Below are 20,671 nucleotides of genomic sequence, written 5' to 3' on the forward strand. Positions count from 1 at the left end.
TGCTCTTTTCCAATCATTTGGAACCCTCCGTTCCTCTAGAGACTTGCGGTACACGACTGTAGCGCTACATATATTCGACGGCAGAAGTTTGTTGTGGCAGCACCTACCGACATTTTTCAGAACTTCCACTTGCTTTTGCACTCGATTCTAAGCCGGAGGCAGTTTTTTGGGTTACAAAAACCGGAAAAAAAGAGCAGCTTAGATTTGAGTAAATACGGTACATCCTCTCCTTTGGATTCAACTTCTTAAGTATTATCTTTCAAGTCAACACCTGCTAATCTGTGAGACCGAAATGATGAGCCATACTACTCTATTTCACTGTGCCTGCTTGTTTCATTTGTATAACATTTTATTCCATCATAGATGCTGCACTTACAGTTTCATATATGCATTGCAGCAGCAGACACAATAAAAGTAGCAATCAGCAGTGCTTAGTTTGTTGAATGGGTAAAAAATATTCCATTGTCCCAGTTCCACATATCCCCAAAATTTGATTCTGCCAAATTCTGTACTCTCTGAAATCGAATGTTTAATCCAAAGACGAAAGTGAACAAGTTTGATGCAGTATTGCTAATATTGTTTATTACGCATCTTGCTGAATGAAGTGCATACCGTGTCCTTTCTGAAAGGTTTGCAGAAGTAATGCACGTACCAGTTTTCTAAAAACTTACATTGAGATTGTGCTCTCCTTCCTCTTGTACAAATTAGTAGAGCCCTTCGGATTACTCCACAATATGCCTCTTGGCAAGGTGGTAACGACAGTATTATCAAATGATAGATTGGCACTCACTGTATAGTGTAGATGTTGTGTTGCAGGCAAGGGAAAAAAAAAAACCACCTATTAAACACGTAAGTTTTTGGTGCAAACCCCCCCCCCCCTTTCCCACACACACACACACACACACACACACACACACACACACACACACACACACACACACACACGCGCGCGCAAATGCAGATCACACATACATGACCACTGTCTCTGGCTGCTAGGGCCAGACTGGGAGCAACTGCGCATCATGGGAGAAACAACGGTCATGTGTGTGTGTGTGTGAGTGTGTGTGTGTGTGTGTGTGTGTGTGTGTGTGTGTGTGTGTGTGTGTTTTGTCCACTGTGGAAGAAGACTTTCTGATCGAAAGCTTACGTGTTTAGTAGTCTTTTTGTTGTGCTTGTCTGTCACCTAACATCTCCTGTATACAGTAAATAGCAACGTATCTTTTTTATAATATGGTCATTATTCCAGCCTAGATTTTCTATTGTTTGTTTCCTTTTAAGACCTTATAAAGACAGTTACTGACAATTTCTTTTTTCTTATTGGAGAAAAGTAAAACCATATGGGGGCCAGAATTAGATTGTAAATGAATATGGAATAGAGTATTTTTATTCTCCCTGTATGCAGTGTCACACTTCATTTCTGGCAGCACCTCCTTCTCAACACATGACTGTCCCCCACCACCTCACCATAGTCTTCAAGTTATATCCTATAGCACTTCTGGGTGGACAAATAGATGAAGGATGTAGTTCAAAACAGTATAACTAAACTCAAAAGTCAAACTGCCCTTTTATAGAGACTGCCATCATTATTTAAACATATTAAACAACATCAAAACAGTCAAAAGAATTTTTTTTCAAAAGAGCAGAAAATTGTAGTGAAATTCATGAAAGGATTGTTTTAAATTGTTATATCTTAAATCAATAAGTATGTCAGCATTTCCCAGGATTTTCTGGCTTAATTAAGACTAGGTCATGCCACCACAGTGGTCAGACAGTGGATTTGCCTTCGAGAGGACAATGGACCCGAGTCCCATCGGGCCACCAAAATTTGGGTTTTCCTTGATTTCCCTAAATGATTTAAGACAAATGCTGGGATGGTTCCTTTGAAAAAGATGACATTCAGCTGAGGAAGCTAATTTCTGTGGCAGGTCTGATGACACAGTGTTGGTGCAAGCACGAGTATTTCAGAGCACACCATTCATTGCACACTGTTAAACATAGGGCTCTGCTGTAGACAACCCCTGTATGTTCCCATGTTGACAACACTGTTGAATTACAATTTCTGTGGCTCAGGAGCATTGAGATTGGGCAGTGAATCAATAGAAATGTGTCATCTGGTTGAATCATTCGTGTTTCGCATTACACCTGCTTGACGGTTTTGTGCACATACACTGTCAACAGAGTGAATTGGTGCTTGAAAGGTGCACTTTGCTACAGACGTAGGCCAGTGGGAGCAATATTATGCTATGGAGGACATTCACCTGGTCTTCTGTGGGTCCTGTGGTAGTAACTGAAGGCTCCATAACAGCTTTGTTCTGTGTGAACATTATTGTGCACTGTCCGCACCCTGTCCCTAATGAAGGTGACATGTTTCAACAATATGACTTTCAGTGTCAAGAGGCCAGAATCAAATTCACCCCTTCTGAATCTGATGGAATACATCTGCGATGCTATCAGATACCAGTTCTGCACCCAGAAACCACTGATCTCCAATTTATGGGAATTACATGACCTGTGCTTAGACATGCAGTGCTGCATAATGCTGGGAACATACCTCACATAATGCTGGGAACATACTTGAAATTTGTTGAACTTGTCCCACACAAAATCACTGCTGTATTGTGTTCCAACAGTGGACAAACACATTATCAAACAGGAGGTCATAGTGTTTTGTCTCATCAGTTTATATATTCAATGCTTGAATGAAAGGTGTGCTCTTTTCCTATTTTCTGCCATTGCGTGTATGTGTAAAGCAGGATGTTCTACCATTTGGGCTTGTTTATATGAAGGCTGTCAGTGTTACCACCTGCACAGATACTAAATGCTCCTTTTGTGAAGACCTTTTATGTTGAGAACACTTTTAACTTTGTTTCACAAATGGCAGCACAGTTTCAGGAAAGCTTCATAATTTAATGTAATAGTTAAAATAATACCTTCAGCAAAAGATGTGTGCGTTGGAGTGGGGAAAAAGATTGGAGATGTATGTAGTTTAATTTTCGTAAATTGTTAAGAAGGTTAACAGCTTGGCATGCTAAGATAAATTCCCACATTCTCTAAAAAGAGAGAAAAAGAGTAATTTAACAGAATCAGTGAGGTATACAAATATAACTACAGACTTGTAGAACCATTATTTTGTAGGTTAGATTAGATTAGATTCAGCTTTTGTTCCAAGACCCAAAACATGAGATGATTCTCATGGGTGAGTAACATGCCAGAAAGTATAACACAAAAAATATAAAACATTTGAATACCCTCATCATTTGTCAGGAGATTGTCAAACTAGGTGAATACAATACAAACTGGAACAGCTAATATTTTCAGAATTGATACGCTGTCAGACTGAAACATTATTATGCACTATTAATAAATTTATCAAACCAAAAGTACATAATCTTGACTGTTATGACAAAGTGCTCTCAGAACTGAAATCTAACAGACATTCTTATTTAAGCTGGCCTAACAGCCACTGTCAAGATATTCATCTATAGAGTAGGATGAGTTGCCTATCGAAAAGTCTTTCAAACTCTGTTTAAACCAAGCTTTATCTGATACCAAGTTTTTAATGGTGTCTTTCTTCCACAGATAAATTGTGTTGTAATGCGAGATTTTAATGAAGATGAAGTGTGCAGTTTTGTGGAGTTAACAAAAGAGTAAAATGTTGATGTAAGATTTATCGAGTACATGCCTTTCAGCGGCAACAAATGGAATGATGGGAAGATGGTCTCTTTTAGTGAAATGCTCCAAATAATTAGAAAGCAGTGGCCTGATTGTGATCCTCTTCCCAATGGGCCCAATGATACCTCAAAGGTACGTGCAGTATTACATATGAACATACATTGAAAATAATTTAATGTTTATGACTTACTACCAATCACAAGAATACTTCACATCTGCTGGTGGTATGAGAGATGGACTGGTTTAGTTACATATTTCTCATCCCATTCAGTAAGTCTGTCCTGGCCTGGGTTTCTCTGCAGCTTTTCTGCAACTCTCCCCATTTCCTAAACCTTGACAATCCTTTTCTTTCTTCCCTTTTCCTTCCCCTTCATTGTTTCTGCCAGAAGAAGAAGCCACTGGCTCCAAAAGCTTGCACATTTCCGTAACTTTAAGGGGAGATAGAAGGGGAAAACATTCTTGTTCTTTTTTTCGGGTTTTTATCTGATTATAAAATTTGCAATTTTCCAAATAAAATGATATGTATATTATTTATAAACTTGCGTGGGAAGTATTTTATTTTATTTTCTAAAATATTATCTACACCAGTTGAAAATGTTAAAATTTTTACATGCATTACTTCAAGACCTAATAAAATCGGTAATTTTTTATATACAGCGTAGTCCATTGATCGTGACCGGGCCAAATATCTCACGAAATAAGTGTCAAACGAAAAAACTACAAAGAACGAAATTTGTCTAGCTCGAAATGGGAAACCAGCTGGCGCAATGGTTGGCCTACTATAAGGCGCTGCCATAGATCAAACTGATATCAACTGTGTTTTTTTAAGTAGGAACCCCATTTTTTATTACATATTCGTATAATACGTAAAGAAATATGAATGTTTTAGTTGGACCACTTTCTTCGCTTTGTGATAGATGGCGCTGTAATAGTCACAAACATATGTCTCATAATTTTAGACGAACAGTTGGTAACAGGTAGGTTTTTTAAATTAAAATACAGAACGTAGGTACATTTGAACATTTTATTTCGGTTGTTCCAATGTGATACATGTACCTTTGTGAACTTATCATTTCTAAGAACCCATGCTGTTACGGCGTGATTACCTGTAAATACCACATTAATGCAATAAATGCTCAAAATGATGTCTGTCAACCTCAATGCCTTTGGCAATACGTGTAATGACATTCCTCTCAACAGTGAGTAGTTCGCCTTCCGTAATGTTCGCACATGCATTGACAATGCACTGACGCATGTTGTCAGGCATTGTCGGTGGATCACGATAGCAAATATCCTTCAACTTTCCCCACAGAAAGAAATCCGGGGACGTCAGATCCGGTGAATGTGCGAGCCATGGTATGGTGCTTTGATGACCAATCCACCTGTCATGAAATATGCTATTCAATAATGCTTCAACCGCACGCAAACTATGTGCCGGACATCCATCATGTTGGAAGTACATCGCCATTCTGTCATGCAGTGAAACATCTTGTAGTAACATTGGTAGAACATTACGCAGGAAATCAGCATACATTGCACCATTTAGATTGCCATCGATAAAATGGGGGCCAATTATCCTTCCTCCCTTAATGCCACACCATACATTAACCTGCCAAGCTCGCTGCTGTTTCACTTGTCGCTGCCATCGTAGATTTTCCGTTGGCCAATGGTGCATATTATGGCGGTTTAGGTTACTGCTGTTGGTGAATGATGCTTCATCGCTAAATAGAACGCATGCAAAAAATCTTTCATCGTCCCGTAATTTCTCTTGTGCCCTGTGGCAGAACTGTACATGACGTTCAAAGTCATCGCCATGCAATTCCTGGTGCATAGAAATATGGTACGGGTGCAATCGATGTTGATGTAGCATTCTCAACACCGACGTTTTTGAGATTCCCAATTCTCGCGTAATTTGTTTGCTACTGATGTGTGGATTAGCTGCCCCAGCAGCTAAAACACCTACTAGGGCATCATCATTTGTTGCAGGTCGTGGTTGGTGTTTCACATGTGGCTGGACACTTCCTGTTTCCTTAAATAATGTAACTATCGGGCGAATGGTCCGGACACTTCGATGATGTCGTCCAGGATACCGAGCAGCATACATAGCACACGCCCCTTGCGCATTTTGATCACAATAGCCATACATCAACACGATATCGACCTTTTCCGCAATTGGTAAACGGTCCATTTTAACACGGGTAATGTATCATGAAGCAAATACCGTCCACACTGGCGGAATGTTATGTGATACCACATACTTACATGTTTGTGACTATTACAGCAGCTGGCCGGAGTGGCCGAGCGGTGCTAGGCGCTACAGTCTGGAAACGCGCGACCGCTACGGTCGCAGGTTCGAATCCTGCCTCGGGCATGGATGTGTGTGATGTCCTTAGGTTAGTTAGGTTTAAGTAGTTCTAAGTTCTAGGGGACTGATGACCTCAGAAGTTAAGTCCCATAGTGCTCAGAGCCATTTGAACCATTTTTGACTATTACAGCCCCATCTATCACAAAGCGAAAAAAGTGGTCCAGCTAAAACATTCATATTTCTTTACGTACTACATGAATATGTAATAAAAAAATGGGGGTTCCTATTTTTAAAAAATGCAGTTGATATGAGTTTGACCTATGGCAGTGCCATCTAGCAGGCCAACCATAGCGCCATCTGGTTTCTCCCTTCAAGCTAGACGAATTTCGTTCTTTGTAGTTTTTTCATTTGATGCTTATTTCGTGAGATATTTGGCCCGGTCACTATTAATGGACCACCCTGTAGAAAGCTGTGGATTGCTGTGTTATGAAGGTTAAATTATGTGTTTGTATTGGTAGCAGTGTCAAAAATAGTATCGTATCTTTTCATAGTATAAACATGCTTTGTATATCGAAGTGCTAACGTTTTTCCGAGGAAAAGTGGCGAATAGACTGGTAAATCTCTCAAAAAGTATGACTCCAAAATGAAGTGTTTTTAAGAAATGTGGGTTTCATGGTAATAAATTTTTGAATAAAGAGAAACATTGTGTTCAGCATGTGGTGTGTGAAGTTACAGACAATGAAATACTGGCAAATTCATGAGTATCTAGCGAAACACCCATTAGTGCTTCGAAGATTAAAATGAAACATAGTGATAACACAGTTATCTCAAAACAAAACTCATGTAAACGGTAGGTTAGGTTATATTCTGATACATTTACACATCCTAACAGGGGTGTTATGTGAATGTGTGTGCTGTATGTATGTGGAGGGCCAGTTAGTTTACATGAAGACATTGAGGTATCAAATGGACAAGCCAGGAAACTTATCATTAATTCTGCCAGTTGTAAATATACTCATTCATTTTGGAATTCTGATAAGGGTAAAGATAATTATTTTGAAATAAATGTTAGGTGGTTTTATGGATTGAGAGCTATTGGCAAAGGACACACTGCAGCAGAAACAATGTGTGTCATGATGTATATGCCACGCCCACTTTGTAAAATGGACAAGTATGCAGGATTTATTGGAGCTGCTGTGAAATCTGCTGCATGTGAGTCAATTAAGGGTGCTGCAAATGAAGCTGCTGAAATAAACGATGGTATGATTGACATATCAGTAGCTTTTGGGGCACTTGGTAGAAGCGCAGCTGCAGTTCTAAGAATTCTGTTGCTACAGTGACCAGTGTGGATACTGGAAAGCTAATAGATTTCCAGATTTTAACCAAACATTGTTATAAGTATAAATCAGGGAATGAACACGGGCATATCTGTGACAGAAATTATGAAGGACAACTAGTCGTACGGAGGCCTGTGCAGCTGTTGAAATTTATAATCGATCTGTAAACTAAAGGCGAGTGTGTTACACTAAGTTCTTAGGTTAGGCAGACTCAAATGCATATAACAGTGTAGTAGCCACTCAGCCTTATGGTGAGAAGCTTATCACAGAAATGGAATGTGTTGGTCATGTCCAGAAGAGGATGGGTACCAGATTGAGGAAGTTGAAACAAAGTTTGAGAGATAAGAAACTTTCAGGTGGTAAGACCATAAGAAGCAGGCTGACAGACAAAATGATTGATGAACTACAACAGTATTATGAGATTGCCATTAGAAATAATACTGAGGATTTGTTGAAAATGAAGCAGGCAGTATGGGCTACCTTCTTCCAGAGACTGTCAGCTGATGATAAACCAGTACACCATCTTTGCCCTCCTGGATCTGGTTCATGGTGCAATTACCGCAATGCCCAGTACTCAAACAGGTCATACAGCCATAAACATTCCATCCCAGCAGCAGTTGTGGATGTCATAAAACCTGTTTACAGAGACCTGGCAATCCTGAATTCTTGAAGAAGTGTCTGCATTGTCAGACTCAAAATCCCAATGAGTCGTTCAATAATCTTATAGTGTCAGTGTCATCGTAACTGCCGTCTGCGTCACGTCTGCTGTGCAGCGAGCTACGCTAGTTTAAGTGTTAACTCTATTTTTCTTACTTGTCACTTCTTCTTCCGTGTGTTTTTGCTTTTAGGAAGCTTTAATTGTCGAGTGCTACTAATAGTGTTCCATAGATTTTGTGTTTGTTTTGAATACAGTCAGAGAGAGTCCGTTTAGTCAGCCATAGTGCCAGTAGTGCTAGTGTTTGTTTTGAATACAGTCCAGAGACAGGTAGTGCTATTTTCATTGTTTTCTACAGGAAGTGTCTAGTAACCACAGTTTAGTCAACTATCAGCCGCCTTTAGTGAATTAGCAGTCCAGTTATAAGTTGATTAACTCTCTACAGTAAATTGATTTCTTAGTATGGATAGGATGTGTGACTGCTGTGTACGGACACAGGAGGAGCTGGCCACTGTTCGCGAACAGCTGAACGTGTTGATGGCCGCGATTAGCCGTCTTCAGGCTGTAGCCTTGGAGTGTAGCGGCAGTGGGGAGTCTGGTGCGTTGCATGGTACACCCCAGGTGTTACATGCTTCACCCACTGACCCTTCTGTCGACACATCTTTGCGGGTACCGGGCGCGGTTGGGCCACCCTCTTCCCAAGGGGAGTGGCGGGTTCAGCGGCATTCGCGGCGCCCGAGGCGGAGGGTCAGTGTGGAGGCTGGCCGTGTGGCATCGTCCGTTCTGCCTGTGAGTGGACATGTGGCCACTCCTTCAGCAAGGTCCGAGCAGGCACATGGGGGGGAGGGGTTTATTAGTTATTGGGAGCTCCAACGTTAGGCGGGTGATGGAGCCCCTTAGGGAAATAGCGGAAAGGTTGGGGAAGAAGGTCGGTGTTCACTCTGTCTGCTTGCCGGGGGTCTCATCCGAGATGTGGAGGAGGCCGTGCAGGCAGTGATAGAGAGCACTGGGTGCACCTGACTGCAAATTGTTGCTCATGTCGGCACCAATGACTCCTGCCGTCTGAGTTCAGAGGTCATCCTCAGTTCGTACAGGCGGTTAGCGGAGTTGGTGAAGGCGGAAAGCCTCGCGGGGTGGAATCTGAGCTAGCTATTTGTAGTATCGTTCCCAGAACCGATAGTGGTCCTCTGGTTTGGAGCCGAGTGGAAGGCTTAAACCAGGGGCTCAAACGATTCTGCGGAGATCTGGGGTGCAAATTTCTCGACCTCCGCTATCGTGTGGAGAAAAGTAGGGTCCCCCTGAATAGGTCACGCGTGCACTACATGCAGGAAGCGGCTACAAGGGTAGCGGAGTATGTGTGGAGTGCACATGTGGGTTTTTTAGGTTAGAGAATTCCCTCCCTAGGCCCGACAAGACACCTCCTGAGATGCGACAAGGTAGAAATAGACAAAATGCAACAGGGAATAACAATATTAATGTGCTAATAGTAAACTGCAGGAGCATCTATAGAAATGTCCCAGAACTGCTCTGATTAATAAACTGTCACAATGCCCACATAGTACTAGGGACAGAAAGTTGTCTGAAACCAGATGTAAACAGTAATAAATTCTAAACTCAGATTGGAATGTATACCACAGAGACAGGCTGGACAGTGAAGGGGGAGGCATGTTTAAAGCGATAAGAAGTGCAATAGTATCGAAGGAAATTGACGGAGATCCGAAATGTGAAATAATTTGGGTGAAGGTCACGGTTAAAGCAGGCTCAGACATGGTAATTGGATGTCTCTATAGGCCCCCTGGCTCAGCAGCTGTTGTGGCTGAGCACCTGAAGGATAATTTGGAAAATATTTCGAGTAGATTTGCCCACCATGTTATAGTTCTGGGTGGAGATTTTAATTTGCCGGATATAGACTGGGAGACTCAAACTTTCATAACGGATGGCAGGGGCAAAGAATCCAGTGAAATTTTTTAAGAACTTTATCTGAAAACTACCTTGAGCAGTTAAACAGAGAACCGACTCGTGGCGATAACATATTAGACCTTCTAGTGACAAACAGACCTGAACTATTTGAAACAGTTAACGCAGAACAGGGAATCAGCGATCATAAAGTGGTTACTGCATCGATGATTTCAGCCGTAAATAGAAATATTAAAAAAGGTACGAAGATTTTTCTGGTTAGCAAAAGTGACAAAAATCAGATTTCAGAGTACCTGACGGCTCAACACAAAAGTTTTGTTTTAAGTACAGATAGTGTTGAGGATCAGTGGACAAAGTTCAAAACCATCGTACAATATGCATTAGATGAGTATGTGCCAAGCAAGATCGTAAGAGATGGAAAAGAGCCAGCGTGGTACAACAACCGAGCTAGAAAACTGCTGCGGAAGCAAAGGGAACTTCACAGCAAACATAAACATAGCCAACACCTTGCAGACAAACAAAAATTACGCGAAGCGAAATGTAATGTGAGGAGGGCCGTGCGAGAGGCGTTAAATGAATTCGAAAGTAAAGTTCTATGTACTGACTTGGCAGAAAATCCTAAGAAATTTTGCTCTTATGTCAAAGCGGTAGGTGGATCAAAACAAAATGTCCAGACACTCTGTGACCAAAAAGGTACTGAAACAGAGGATGATGGACTAAAGGCCGAAATACTAAATGTCTTTTTCCAAAGCTGTTTCACAGAGGAAGACTGCACTGTAGTTCCTTCTCTAGATTGTCACACAGATGACAAAATGGTAGATATTGAAATAGATGACAGAGGGATAAAGAAACAATTAAAATCACTCAAAAGAGGAAAGGCCACTGGACCTGATGGGATACCAGTTCAGTTTTACACAGAGTATGCGAAGGAACTTGTCCCCCTTCTTGCAGCAGTGTACTGTAGGTCTCTACAAGAGCATAGCGTTCCAAAGAATTGGAAAAGGGCACAGGTCATCCCCGTTTTCAAGAAGGGACGTCGAACAGAAGTGCAGAACTATAGACCTATATCTCTAACGTCGATCAGTTGTAGAATTTTAGAACATGTATTATGTTCGAGTATTATGACTTTTCTGTAAACTAGAAATCTACTCTGTAGGAATCAGCATGGGTTTCGAAAAAGATGATCGTGTGAAACCCAGCTCGCGCTATTCGTCCACGAGACTCAGAGTGCCATAGACACGGGTTCCCAAATAAATGCTGTGTTTCTTGACATCCGCAAGGCGTTCGATACAGTTCTCCGCAATCGTTTAATGAACAAAGTAAGAGCATATGGACTATCAGACCAATTATGTGATTGGATTGAAGAGTTGCTAGATAACAGAACGCAGAATGTCATTCTCAATGGAGAGAAGTCTTCCGAAGTAAGAGTGATTTCAGGTGTGCTGCAGGGGCGTGTCGTAGGACCGTTGCTATTCACAATGTACGTAAATGACCTTGTGAATGACATCGGAAGTTCACTGAGGCTTTTTGCGGATGATGCTGTGGTATATCGAGAGGTTGCAACAATGGAAAATTGTACTGAAATGCAGGATGATCTGCAGCGAATTGATGCATGGTGCAGGGAATGGCAATTGAATCTCAATGTAGACAAGTGTAATGTGCTGCGAATACATAGAAAGAAAGATCCCATATCATTTAGCTACAATATAGCAGGTCAGCAATTGGAAGCAGTTAATTCCATAAATTATCTGGGAGTATGCATTAGGAGTGATTTAAAATGGAATGATCATATAAAGTTGATCGTCAGTAAATCAGGTGCCAGACTGAGATTCGTTGGAAGAATCCTAAGGAAATGCAATCCGAAAACAAAGGAATTAGGTCACAGTACACTTGTTCGCCCACTGTTTGAATACTGCTCAGCAGTGTGGGATCCGTACCAGATAGGGTTGATAGAAGACATAGAGAAGATCCAACAGAGAGCAGCATGCTTTGTTATAGGATCATTTAGTAATCGCGAAAGCGTTACAGAGATGTTAGATAAACTCCAGTGGAAGACTCTGCAGAAGAGACACTCAGTAGCTCGGTACGGGCTTTTGCTGAAGTTTCGAGAACATACCTTCACCGAGGAGTCAAGCAGTATATTGCTCCCTCCTATGTATATCCCGCGAAGAGACCATGAGGATAAAATGAGAGAGATTAGAGCCCGCACAGAGGCATACCGACAATCCTTCTTTCCACAAACAATACGAGACTGGAATAGAAGGGAGAACCAATAGAGGTACTCAAGGTACCCTACACCGTCAGGTGGCTTGAGGAGTATGGATGTAGATGTAGACCAAAAAATGTTTTTCTTGTAATGAAGACACTAAAGTGGGGGTCAGTCATGCTGTTATTGCTTTTAATGATGGCAGCATTGGTAGCGTGAAAGTGCTACAACATATGGGAATTAATTCTGGAGCAAACTGCATCAGAGAATTTGAATGGATGGACAAGGTTTGTACTGGTAAAGCAGAGTATGCAGCACAGTTGGCCACTACGGAGTCCAGAAAGAAGAAAACAAGAAAAAACTTAAAAAAGATCAAGAGGATGATATACAGTATGGTGCAGGGTGCTTCTGAGTGACTAAAAATAAAATGTTAAGCATATATTAAGTAACAGTCTATTAAAACTTTAAAAACTCTTCCTGAAAATATGCATTTTCTCTTGCATTTTTCCCTAAATCTCAGAAACTACTTCGAGTAGCGAATTCAAATTTTCAGGGAGTAATAACATATGTATCCTGAGTCTTCCGAACTAAAAGAAGAACATAATGTTATGTATAAATAAAATTATTTAGAATAACATACAAAAAAGTACACAAAATTTTAACTGTGTAATTAAAAAATTGTATTTCCAAAAGCAGTGGCTGAAATGCAATTATTGTAAGACTCAGAACATATAGTTTAATGTGCTGTAAAAGTTTCTTGTCAATGGCTACAGTTGTTCCTGAAATACGGGGAAGTTAAGTCACTAAATTTAACATTGTCAGGATAGGGCATTCAAACTCCCCTTAATGCACGTTTTCTCCTTCCTCCACTTGGTGAGCAACACATTTATAGTATATTCACAACAGCAGTAGCTATTTTCTTACAATTTCTTTTTGCAGGCATCCCATGTCCCGGGCTTGAAGGGACATGTGGGATTTATTACCTCAATGAGTGAACACTTCTGTGGCACGTGCAACCGTTTACGGATAACAGCTGATGGCAATTGGAAGGTGTGTCTCTTTGGGAATTCAGAGATATCTCTCAGGTGAGTGATGAAACATAGAATAATCGTGTCCAAGTGAAAATTCATGCGAGGAAACCATAAAATTACTAGAAGACTGACAGACTGATCAGTATTTTACCTTCAGGAGGTGAAATTCCAAAACTTCTTATAGACACATTTGTTCCTCTTGTCCTCACATTAGTCGTGGAGTCCGAGTTACCTTTCAGACCTTCAGAAACTTATCCCTCTTTCCTCTCTCATGAAGGAACTGATAGTTCCAAATGCTGAGTATAGAATAATACTTTCAAACTGTTTGCCATGCACATTAGGTATGTGGTTGGTATATGGAAGAGATAAACTGCAGTTAAATCCAGCAGGTATGAAATGAGTAATCTTTTCTTGAAGTTTTCAGCTTGCACCCTCCTCCCTCCAAGACATACAAACCAGATACCTCTAACTAAATAATTTGTGAGTATATATAATTTGCCTCTGTCAACATCATGTTACACTAACCTATTTGTGAGATTAAATTAAAGGAAAGTAATCAGGACTGGAAATTATGTAAAGACATTTTTAGCTATGTCCCTTGGTTGTAATAAAGTTAACACAGTATTTCTGTCCATGTGATGGTAACTATGATTCGCCAGCCACCGTTGCCGAGCGGTTCTAGACGCTTCAGTCCAGAACCGCGCGACTGCTACGGTCGCAGGTTTGAATCCTGCCTTGGCTCAGATGTTAAGTCCCATAGTGCCCAGAGCCATTTGAACTGTGATTCATGATTATCAGAGTCTATATGTTCCAAATAAAAATTGGAACTTCATGTGTATAAATGTACAAATTATTAGACAATGGGACCAACAACTGACACTTTTAAATTGATGACTAGACTAAGAGATTGATAATAGGAAAAAAACTGCAAGATACTTAGCGATAAGTTTGTTTCAGGACATGGTAAGGGGGGTGGGGGGTGGGAAGAATCAGCTCTCTCTTTGTGAGCATAACAGAAATCCTTTATCAACCGAAGGTAAAATAAGATATAAAAATATAGGGTCAGACAATTAATTTAAGTATCTTAGAAACCAAATGACTAATGAAATTGGAAGCTAAGAAAAGTAAGTTCGTAGTAAGTAGGGTGAAACACAGGGGGCTGCAACATATTGCCATTGTTGTTTGACTTGTCTATCAAAGAAAAAAGAAATGGATCAAAACAAAATAAAAGTGAGAATGGAAATGTATCAGAAGCAGATAGGGATAAGCAAGGAGCATATTCTTTAATAAATAAAAAAAAAACTGACATGTGAGGCAGATGTTCCTACAATTTTATGTTCAAAGCACAGCAGTCTGTGAAAGCAAAATATTTATGACATTGAAAAAAGAAAATCAGTGAGTGAAAAGTGTGTGTAGGTGAATTGTGGTGAAAGACTGGATATTGGAACTTCTGTTAGGCTGCCCAGTATTAGTTAACTTGGTGGTAAAGGAGCAAGTTTGCAAGGGCAGATAACTGTTTGACTACGTAAAATAGAGTGGGAGTATGGAAAAGCTAGTCCAAGATAGGATGAAAAAGATAACAGCAACTTAAAAAATGAATTGATAAGTTACCATGAACCCCATTCCAATCTAGTGAATGCAGTGGTTGACAATATCTTGTGACATTCGCCTATAAGGCTCAAACAATAATTGCTAAATAAAAATACAAAATGTTGACAAGACTGTATCTAAGCTGTCACTCTCTTTTGAAACAAGGGTGTTTAAACCAACAAACACGCAGGAAAGCAGGGACAACTCGCACACTAGAGAAGGATGGGCAGTATCATTGAAGGAGTGAGCATAAACTGTGTGGAATATGTGTGGTGCAAGTAATGAGAAGAGGAAAAATGTTGATCTGGAAACAAGGGAATAAAAATTTGCCACGTGAAGAGACAACATGGTACTGTGCTGATGAGTGTGTACAAGTGGTGATATACAATATACATTGATAAAGGAACTCTGCATTGGGCCCAGAAGACCACGCAATGCTCTTCGAGAGATGTCCTCTACTATATATCTATGGAGAGTTAGGGGGTCAGTATACAACTCTCCAGGCTGTTATCAACTTCCAGAAGTTGAAGACACTACTTCTCACTTGAGTAGCTCCTCAGCTGGAACTACAAGCAGAGTGTACCCTATTCCAGTCTGTCCACCGAGCAGAATTTCCCGGCTCTACAAGGAATTGAACCTGATCCCTTTCTATGGCACGCCTGTGGCATACTGACTGCATAGCTGTGGCAAGAGTCATAATATACACTTGTGAACAATTGAGTTATAACTATTCTGTTTATTGGGGAGAGAGTATGTATATTGCCACCGTGAATGAAATAGTTTAGTGTATCGTAACTGGAATGTATTCAGACCTCGTACTTGTGTGAGAGCGCAGTGTCTTAGACACTTGTAGTGTTTGTCTTAGCATGAACTAACCGGTGAGCCTTACTTTCTAGTATTTTTAATTATATATCATTACTGGTGCCTCTGGCACTTTTGTGTTGCAATAGCTTGCAATAGCAAACATTGAGTCAACCATGGTTTTTGGATTAGAAGTAGAGGTCAGCTGGGTTGACATTGGGAATAGAGTGATGGGAAGTGGACAATAAGCAGTTATATTGAAGGGTGCATTATTTGATATGTTAAGGTTAATTACAAAACGTGGATTGGAGAATTTTTCACGTTGAGCAGAAGTAAGTTTACAGGACCAGATGTCAAATTACACATGATCAGTGTGAATCCCTATAGTCAGCATGAACACTGGCACACAGAATAATTTATAGGTAGCCTTGCTGTATATAAAAAATCAGATTTGTGCTGAACTGTCATGAACAAACTGTCACTTCTCTGGAATAAATAGACTCTGATTTGTTAATTACATCTGTGTAAATGAAAAATATATTAAAAGGTAGAGTGCTGCTTACTGTAGAGGAGACATGTTACATTGTAGACAGGCACAATTAAAAAGGCACTTACACAAAGGTTTCGGCCACAGCCTTTATCAGCAAAAGAGATACAGAGAAACACACACTTTCATACACACAGGCAAGCACATGTCACACACATATGACTGCCAACTCCAGCAGCTTGCCCCTAGCTGCTGGACTTGGCAGTTTTTTTTTCTCTGTGTGTGCGTGCGTGCGTGCGTGCGCGCGCAGTGTGCTTGCTTGTGTGTTGTGCCTGTGTGCAACTTTGTTTTCTTTACGGTAAATACTGATCTATCTTTCCCTGCACTGTTGATATTCCTACCTGGAATTTACATTGTTTAATCAGTGTAAATAAGGACACAGTTACATATATTCTGTCACTTGAAGACTAATACATGAAGTAAGTGGACATTATTTTTTATTGCAGAGGATCTTTGTCACCACTAATTATTAATTTTGTGTTCCAGTTAATTAGACATGCTTTCATCCTTTCCTGGATGTGCTCTTTCTGTTAAATCTTCCTTCAGAAGATCTGATTTAGCAAATGACTCACCAACTCAGTGATAGTCAATAAACAGTAACCATTCATGCCACTGGGAACTGTCACCTCTTTGTGGGATACAAAGATGCAATCTGCACACTGCTCGTCACAGTTACAAAGATTAGCATTGGTTCGGAACAGCACCAGGGGATGCTCGAAGCATGCAGGAAGGTCGTCTGTCTGATGATTTGCGGTACATATTGCCAAGGTGGCAGGGTGAAAAATAAGGAGCGATCAAAAAACTTCCATTTGAAGGCTGCATAGTTCAGATCAGTATGCCACACACACACACACACACACACACACACACACACACACACACACACACATATCCATCTGCACATATACCCTGCTTGTGTCTGTATATGTGCGGATGAATATATGTGTGTGTGTGTGTGTGTGTGTGTGTGTGTGTGTGTGTGTGTGTGTGTGTGTGTGTGCGCGCGCGCGTGAGTGTATACCTGTCCTTTTTCCCCCCTAAGGTGAGTCTTTCCACTCCCAGGGTTGGAATGACTCCTTACCCTCTCCCTTAAAACCCACATCCTTTCGTCTTTCCCTCTCCTTCCCTCTTTCCTGATGAAGCAACTGTGGGTTGCGAAAGCTTGAATTTTGTGTGTGTGTTTGTTTGTGTGTCTATCAACATACCAACGGTTTCGTTTGGTAAGTTACATCATCTTTGTTTTTAGATATGTTTTTCCCATTTGGAATGTTTCCCTCTATTATATTATATATCAGTGCATTCCTCTCCCACAACTATCCTGCAGACCTTGTCCACAAACAGATCTCCCAAGCAGTACATTCCTCCCCACCCAACAACAATGTTACTACCCCCAGACCACACAGAAGCATCCCCCTTTTCACCCAATATTATCCTGGCCTCGAATAAGTCAACTAATTACTCTGCCACGGATATGAATTTCTCAAGTCAAGCCCTGAAGTGAGATCATCCCTTGACAATATTCTCCCCACACCACCCAGAGTTGCCTTTTGCCGACCCCCTAACCTCCGTAACATCCTTGTCAAACCCTACAATATTCCCAGACCACCTTCTCTACCCAGCGGTTCCTACCCCTGTAACCGACCCCGATGCAAAACCTGCCCCATGCATCCCCCCACAACCAACTACTCCTGCCCCGCTACTGGTATAACATACACAACTCAAGGCAGGGCCACATGTGAGACAACATGTCATTTATCAGCTGACATGCCTGCACTGCACAGCCTTTTACTTTGGTATGACGACAACTAAACTGGCTGAGCGCGTGAATGGGCACAGACGAACTGTCCACCTAGGAGATGTCCAATACCCAGTAGCGGAGCATGCCCTCCAGCATAATTCTAGGGACCTAGGAACCTGCTACACCATATGTGCCATTTGGCTTCTTCCACCCAACACCAGTACCTCGGAACTGCAGAGATGGGAACTTGCACTCCAACACATCCTTTCATCCCGCCATCCCCCTGGACTGAACATATGTTAACCAACCTCACTCCCATTTACTCTTTAGTCTTCTCCTCTTTCCCTTTCCTCTTTAGCCATTCATGCATCTTTTCATCCTACATAGGTGCGTTTATCTTTATACTATGTGCCTCTTTACTTCTGTATTCATCCTCCTTGGTTTGAAGCTGGCACAGTAATTACAGTAGAATATCTTTGGCTTCCCTCTGACATCCATGCCTCCATCTTTGCTACCCTCCCTGTTTACCTTTCCCCTGTTGCTTCATAACCTGGGTTGTGAATAACTGAATCCACTTTCCCTTCTTCCCCTTTTTTCCCCTCTCTCCTTCCTGATGAAGGAACAAAGTTCCGAAAGCTAGGATACGTCAATTTTCTGTTCTGTTTTGTGTATCTATCGGATGTACTGAGCTGAGGTAAGTACTGGCAGGCTCTCTATCTCTTTGTTAGCATTTGTTTCATATATATAAACACACACACACACACACACACACACACACACACACACACACACACACACACACACACACACACACACACACACACAGACAGGGTGGTGCGTATTATCATTTAAAAACCTCCAAAGCACTGTATATGACCCTGAGACAAGTAATTTAATACAAGACACATGGGATCACAAATGTTGGATACGATACAAATGTTGGGAAATGTGTCAAAAGCGAATGACAAATGTCACCAGATGATGTACCTTGCCATGCTTGCAGTGGTTGAGCCTCTCGGCCTGTCACACTTGATCATCCCAACCCAAGTCAAGTATTCATATCATTGTGGCTACGGACACACGTGTGCGACTTTAATGATGGTGTTCAGGATTTGAGTCTTGCATCTGGCAGGCAGTATTTTTTCATTGTGTTAAACAATTATGTATTTATATTGAAGTTTATTATTTTATTTACCGGCCTTGCAGTTTCCTTGATTTCTTGCAAAGTACAGTAAAATGAAAACCTACCATATTGCATAACAAGTAGATGAGTATAAACTTCAGAATAGCATCATTGCCATTAAATGACCTATGGTTTCTTTACTAACTAATGTCTGTAAACAAAAAGAGAAGGGACAGAAGCAAAAAACACAAAATCAGAACTGCTTTTGCTTGATTACAGCAGGGACAATAATTTTGTAACATCTACATTTACAACAGATCATATTTACAAAATGTTTTCGAAATTTGCTCTGTTTGCTCAAATGAAAGTATTGCACTGCTCAATCATTCCTTTACACTCAGCCCCAACTGCTGCACATGCTGTGGGGTATGTCATCTGGTTACGTCATATGTTCAGTGTTTCTCACCAATTTTTGGGGTATTTTGAAATGTACAAAAAGGCAAATGCAGAAAGTTATCACATTTTGCTGCACATTACCTGCATCACAGAAAAATAATGTATACAAATCTTCTCAGATTTGCCACTGAATAACTTTGTGCAAGCCTCACAATATTTCACCAACACAACTGTTTGTCATCTTCAGGTAGTGGTGGGTCCTGTCATCACTGCTGCAAGATGTGACTGGTGATATTCGCACAGCAGAATTGAAATTTGTCAGGCTAGAAGCAGGAGTACGAATGTGTGGACAGGCACTCCCAGTTGGATGGAAATTCCATTCATAGTAGCCTTCTGCTTATGTATTGTGGGCAATGACTGCACTTCTGGACACTCGTGTGGTTAAAAGCTGAATTAACTCTCTGCAAGGTGCTGCATCAGGTCATACATCGGAGGATCTGGTTTCTACTGTTTTAATTTCATGGCAGTCAGTGCTGGATTCTGGGCAGTGCTTAGTCAAAATTCCATATTCCTGTTGGTAAGATTGCCCACCGTATGGATACATGCCTCATTCTTAAAAACACAATCCTAGAGTGATGATGCTGAGGATAAAATTTCAGTCCTCTTGGGAAACGTGTGGTGCCCTGTATTCAGGCAGTGCTCTGCTACCACTAATTTACTGGGTGGCATTTTTGTCAGCGCTGTTGAACACAGTGTTCTTGCACAATGTGAGGTGTCTGCCCTATATAAGATTTCCCATAATGGCATCAGATCTTATATATGATCTGTGTTTTCTAAGGTCAAGATTGTCTTTAACTGAACCCAAGCAATTCCTTAGTTTTGCTGGTAGATGAGAAACACACTTGATTCTGTTTCTCTTAGCGATTCTTCCTATTTTTGAAAACATGCCACTGAAATATGGCAAGAAAGCCATTTGCAGTGCTTGTCTAAGTATCTTCATTTACATCCCTACACTGAACTTGCTTTGCTCAGAACACATTTCAGATCTGTTTACAAGAATAAACATTCTGCTGGAACACTGTTCTTAGGTGTTACAGTTCACCAGGCAGACTGTCGGTATCTGAGATCACGTGTGCTCTATGTGCCAGGGAGTGTAAGACACTACCACACTGTGCAGGGTGACGGCAACTTTTGGACCGCAAATATAACTCTGTGTGTATCAGTTTTCAGTAGAGACTATGCCCCAGTGTTCTGTCAGCTTTTCTTCTAACCGTGACATCCAGGGATGTTAAGCTGCTATCTTATTGTACTTACACAGTGAACTGAATATTCAGATGGAGTGAGTGCAAATGC

General features: G+C 41.0%; 1 pseudogene; it reads left to right on the forward strand.

Moving 5' to 3' along the window:
• The window catches only part of LOC124776186, a 70,785-nt pseudogene that overhangs the window by 25,820 nt on the left and 24,294 nt on the right, over positions 1–20,671 (forward strand).

The sequence above is a fragment of the Schistocerca piceifrons genome, chromosome 2 (assembly GCF_021461385.2).
Source record: "Schistocerca piceifrons isolate TAMUIC-IGC-003096 chromosome 2, iqSchPice1.1, whole genome shotgun sequence".
NCBI lineage: Eukaryota > Metazoa > Arthropoda > Insecta > Orthoptera > Acrididae > Schistocerca > Schistocerca piceifrons.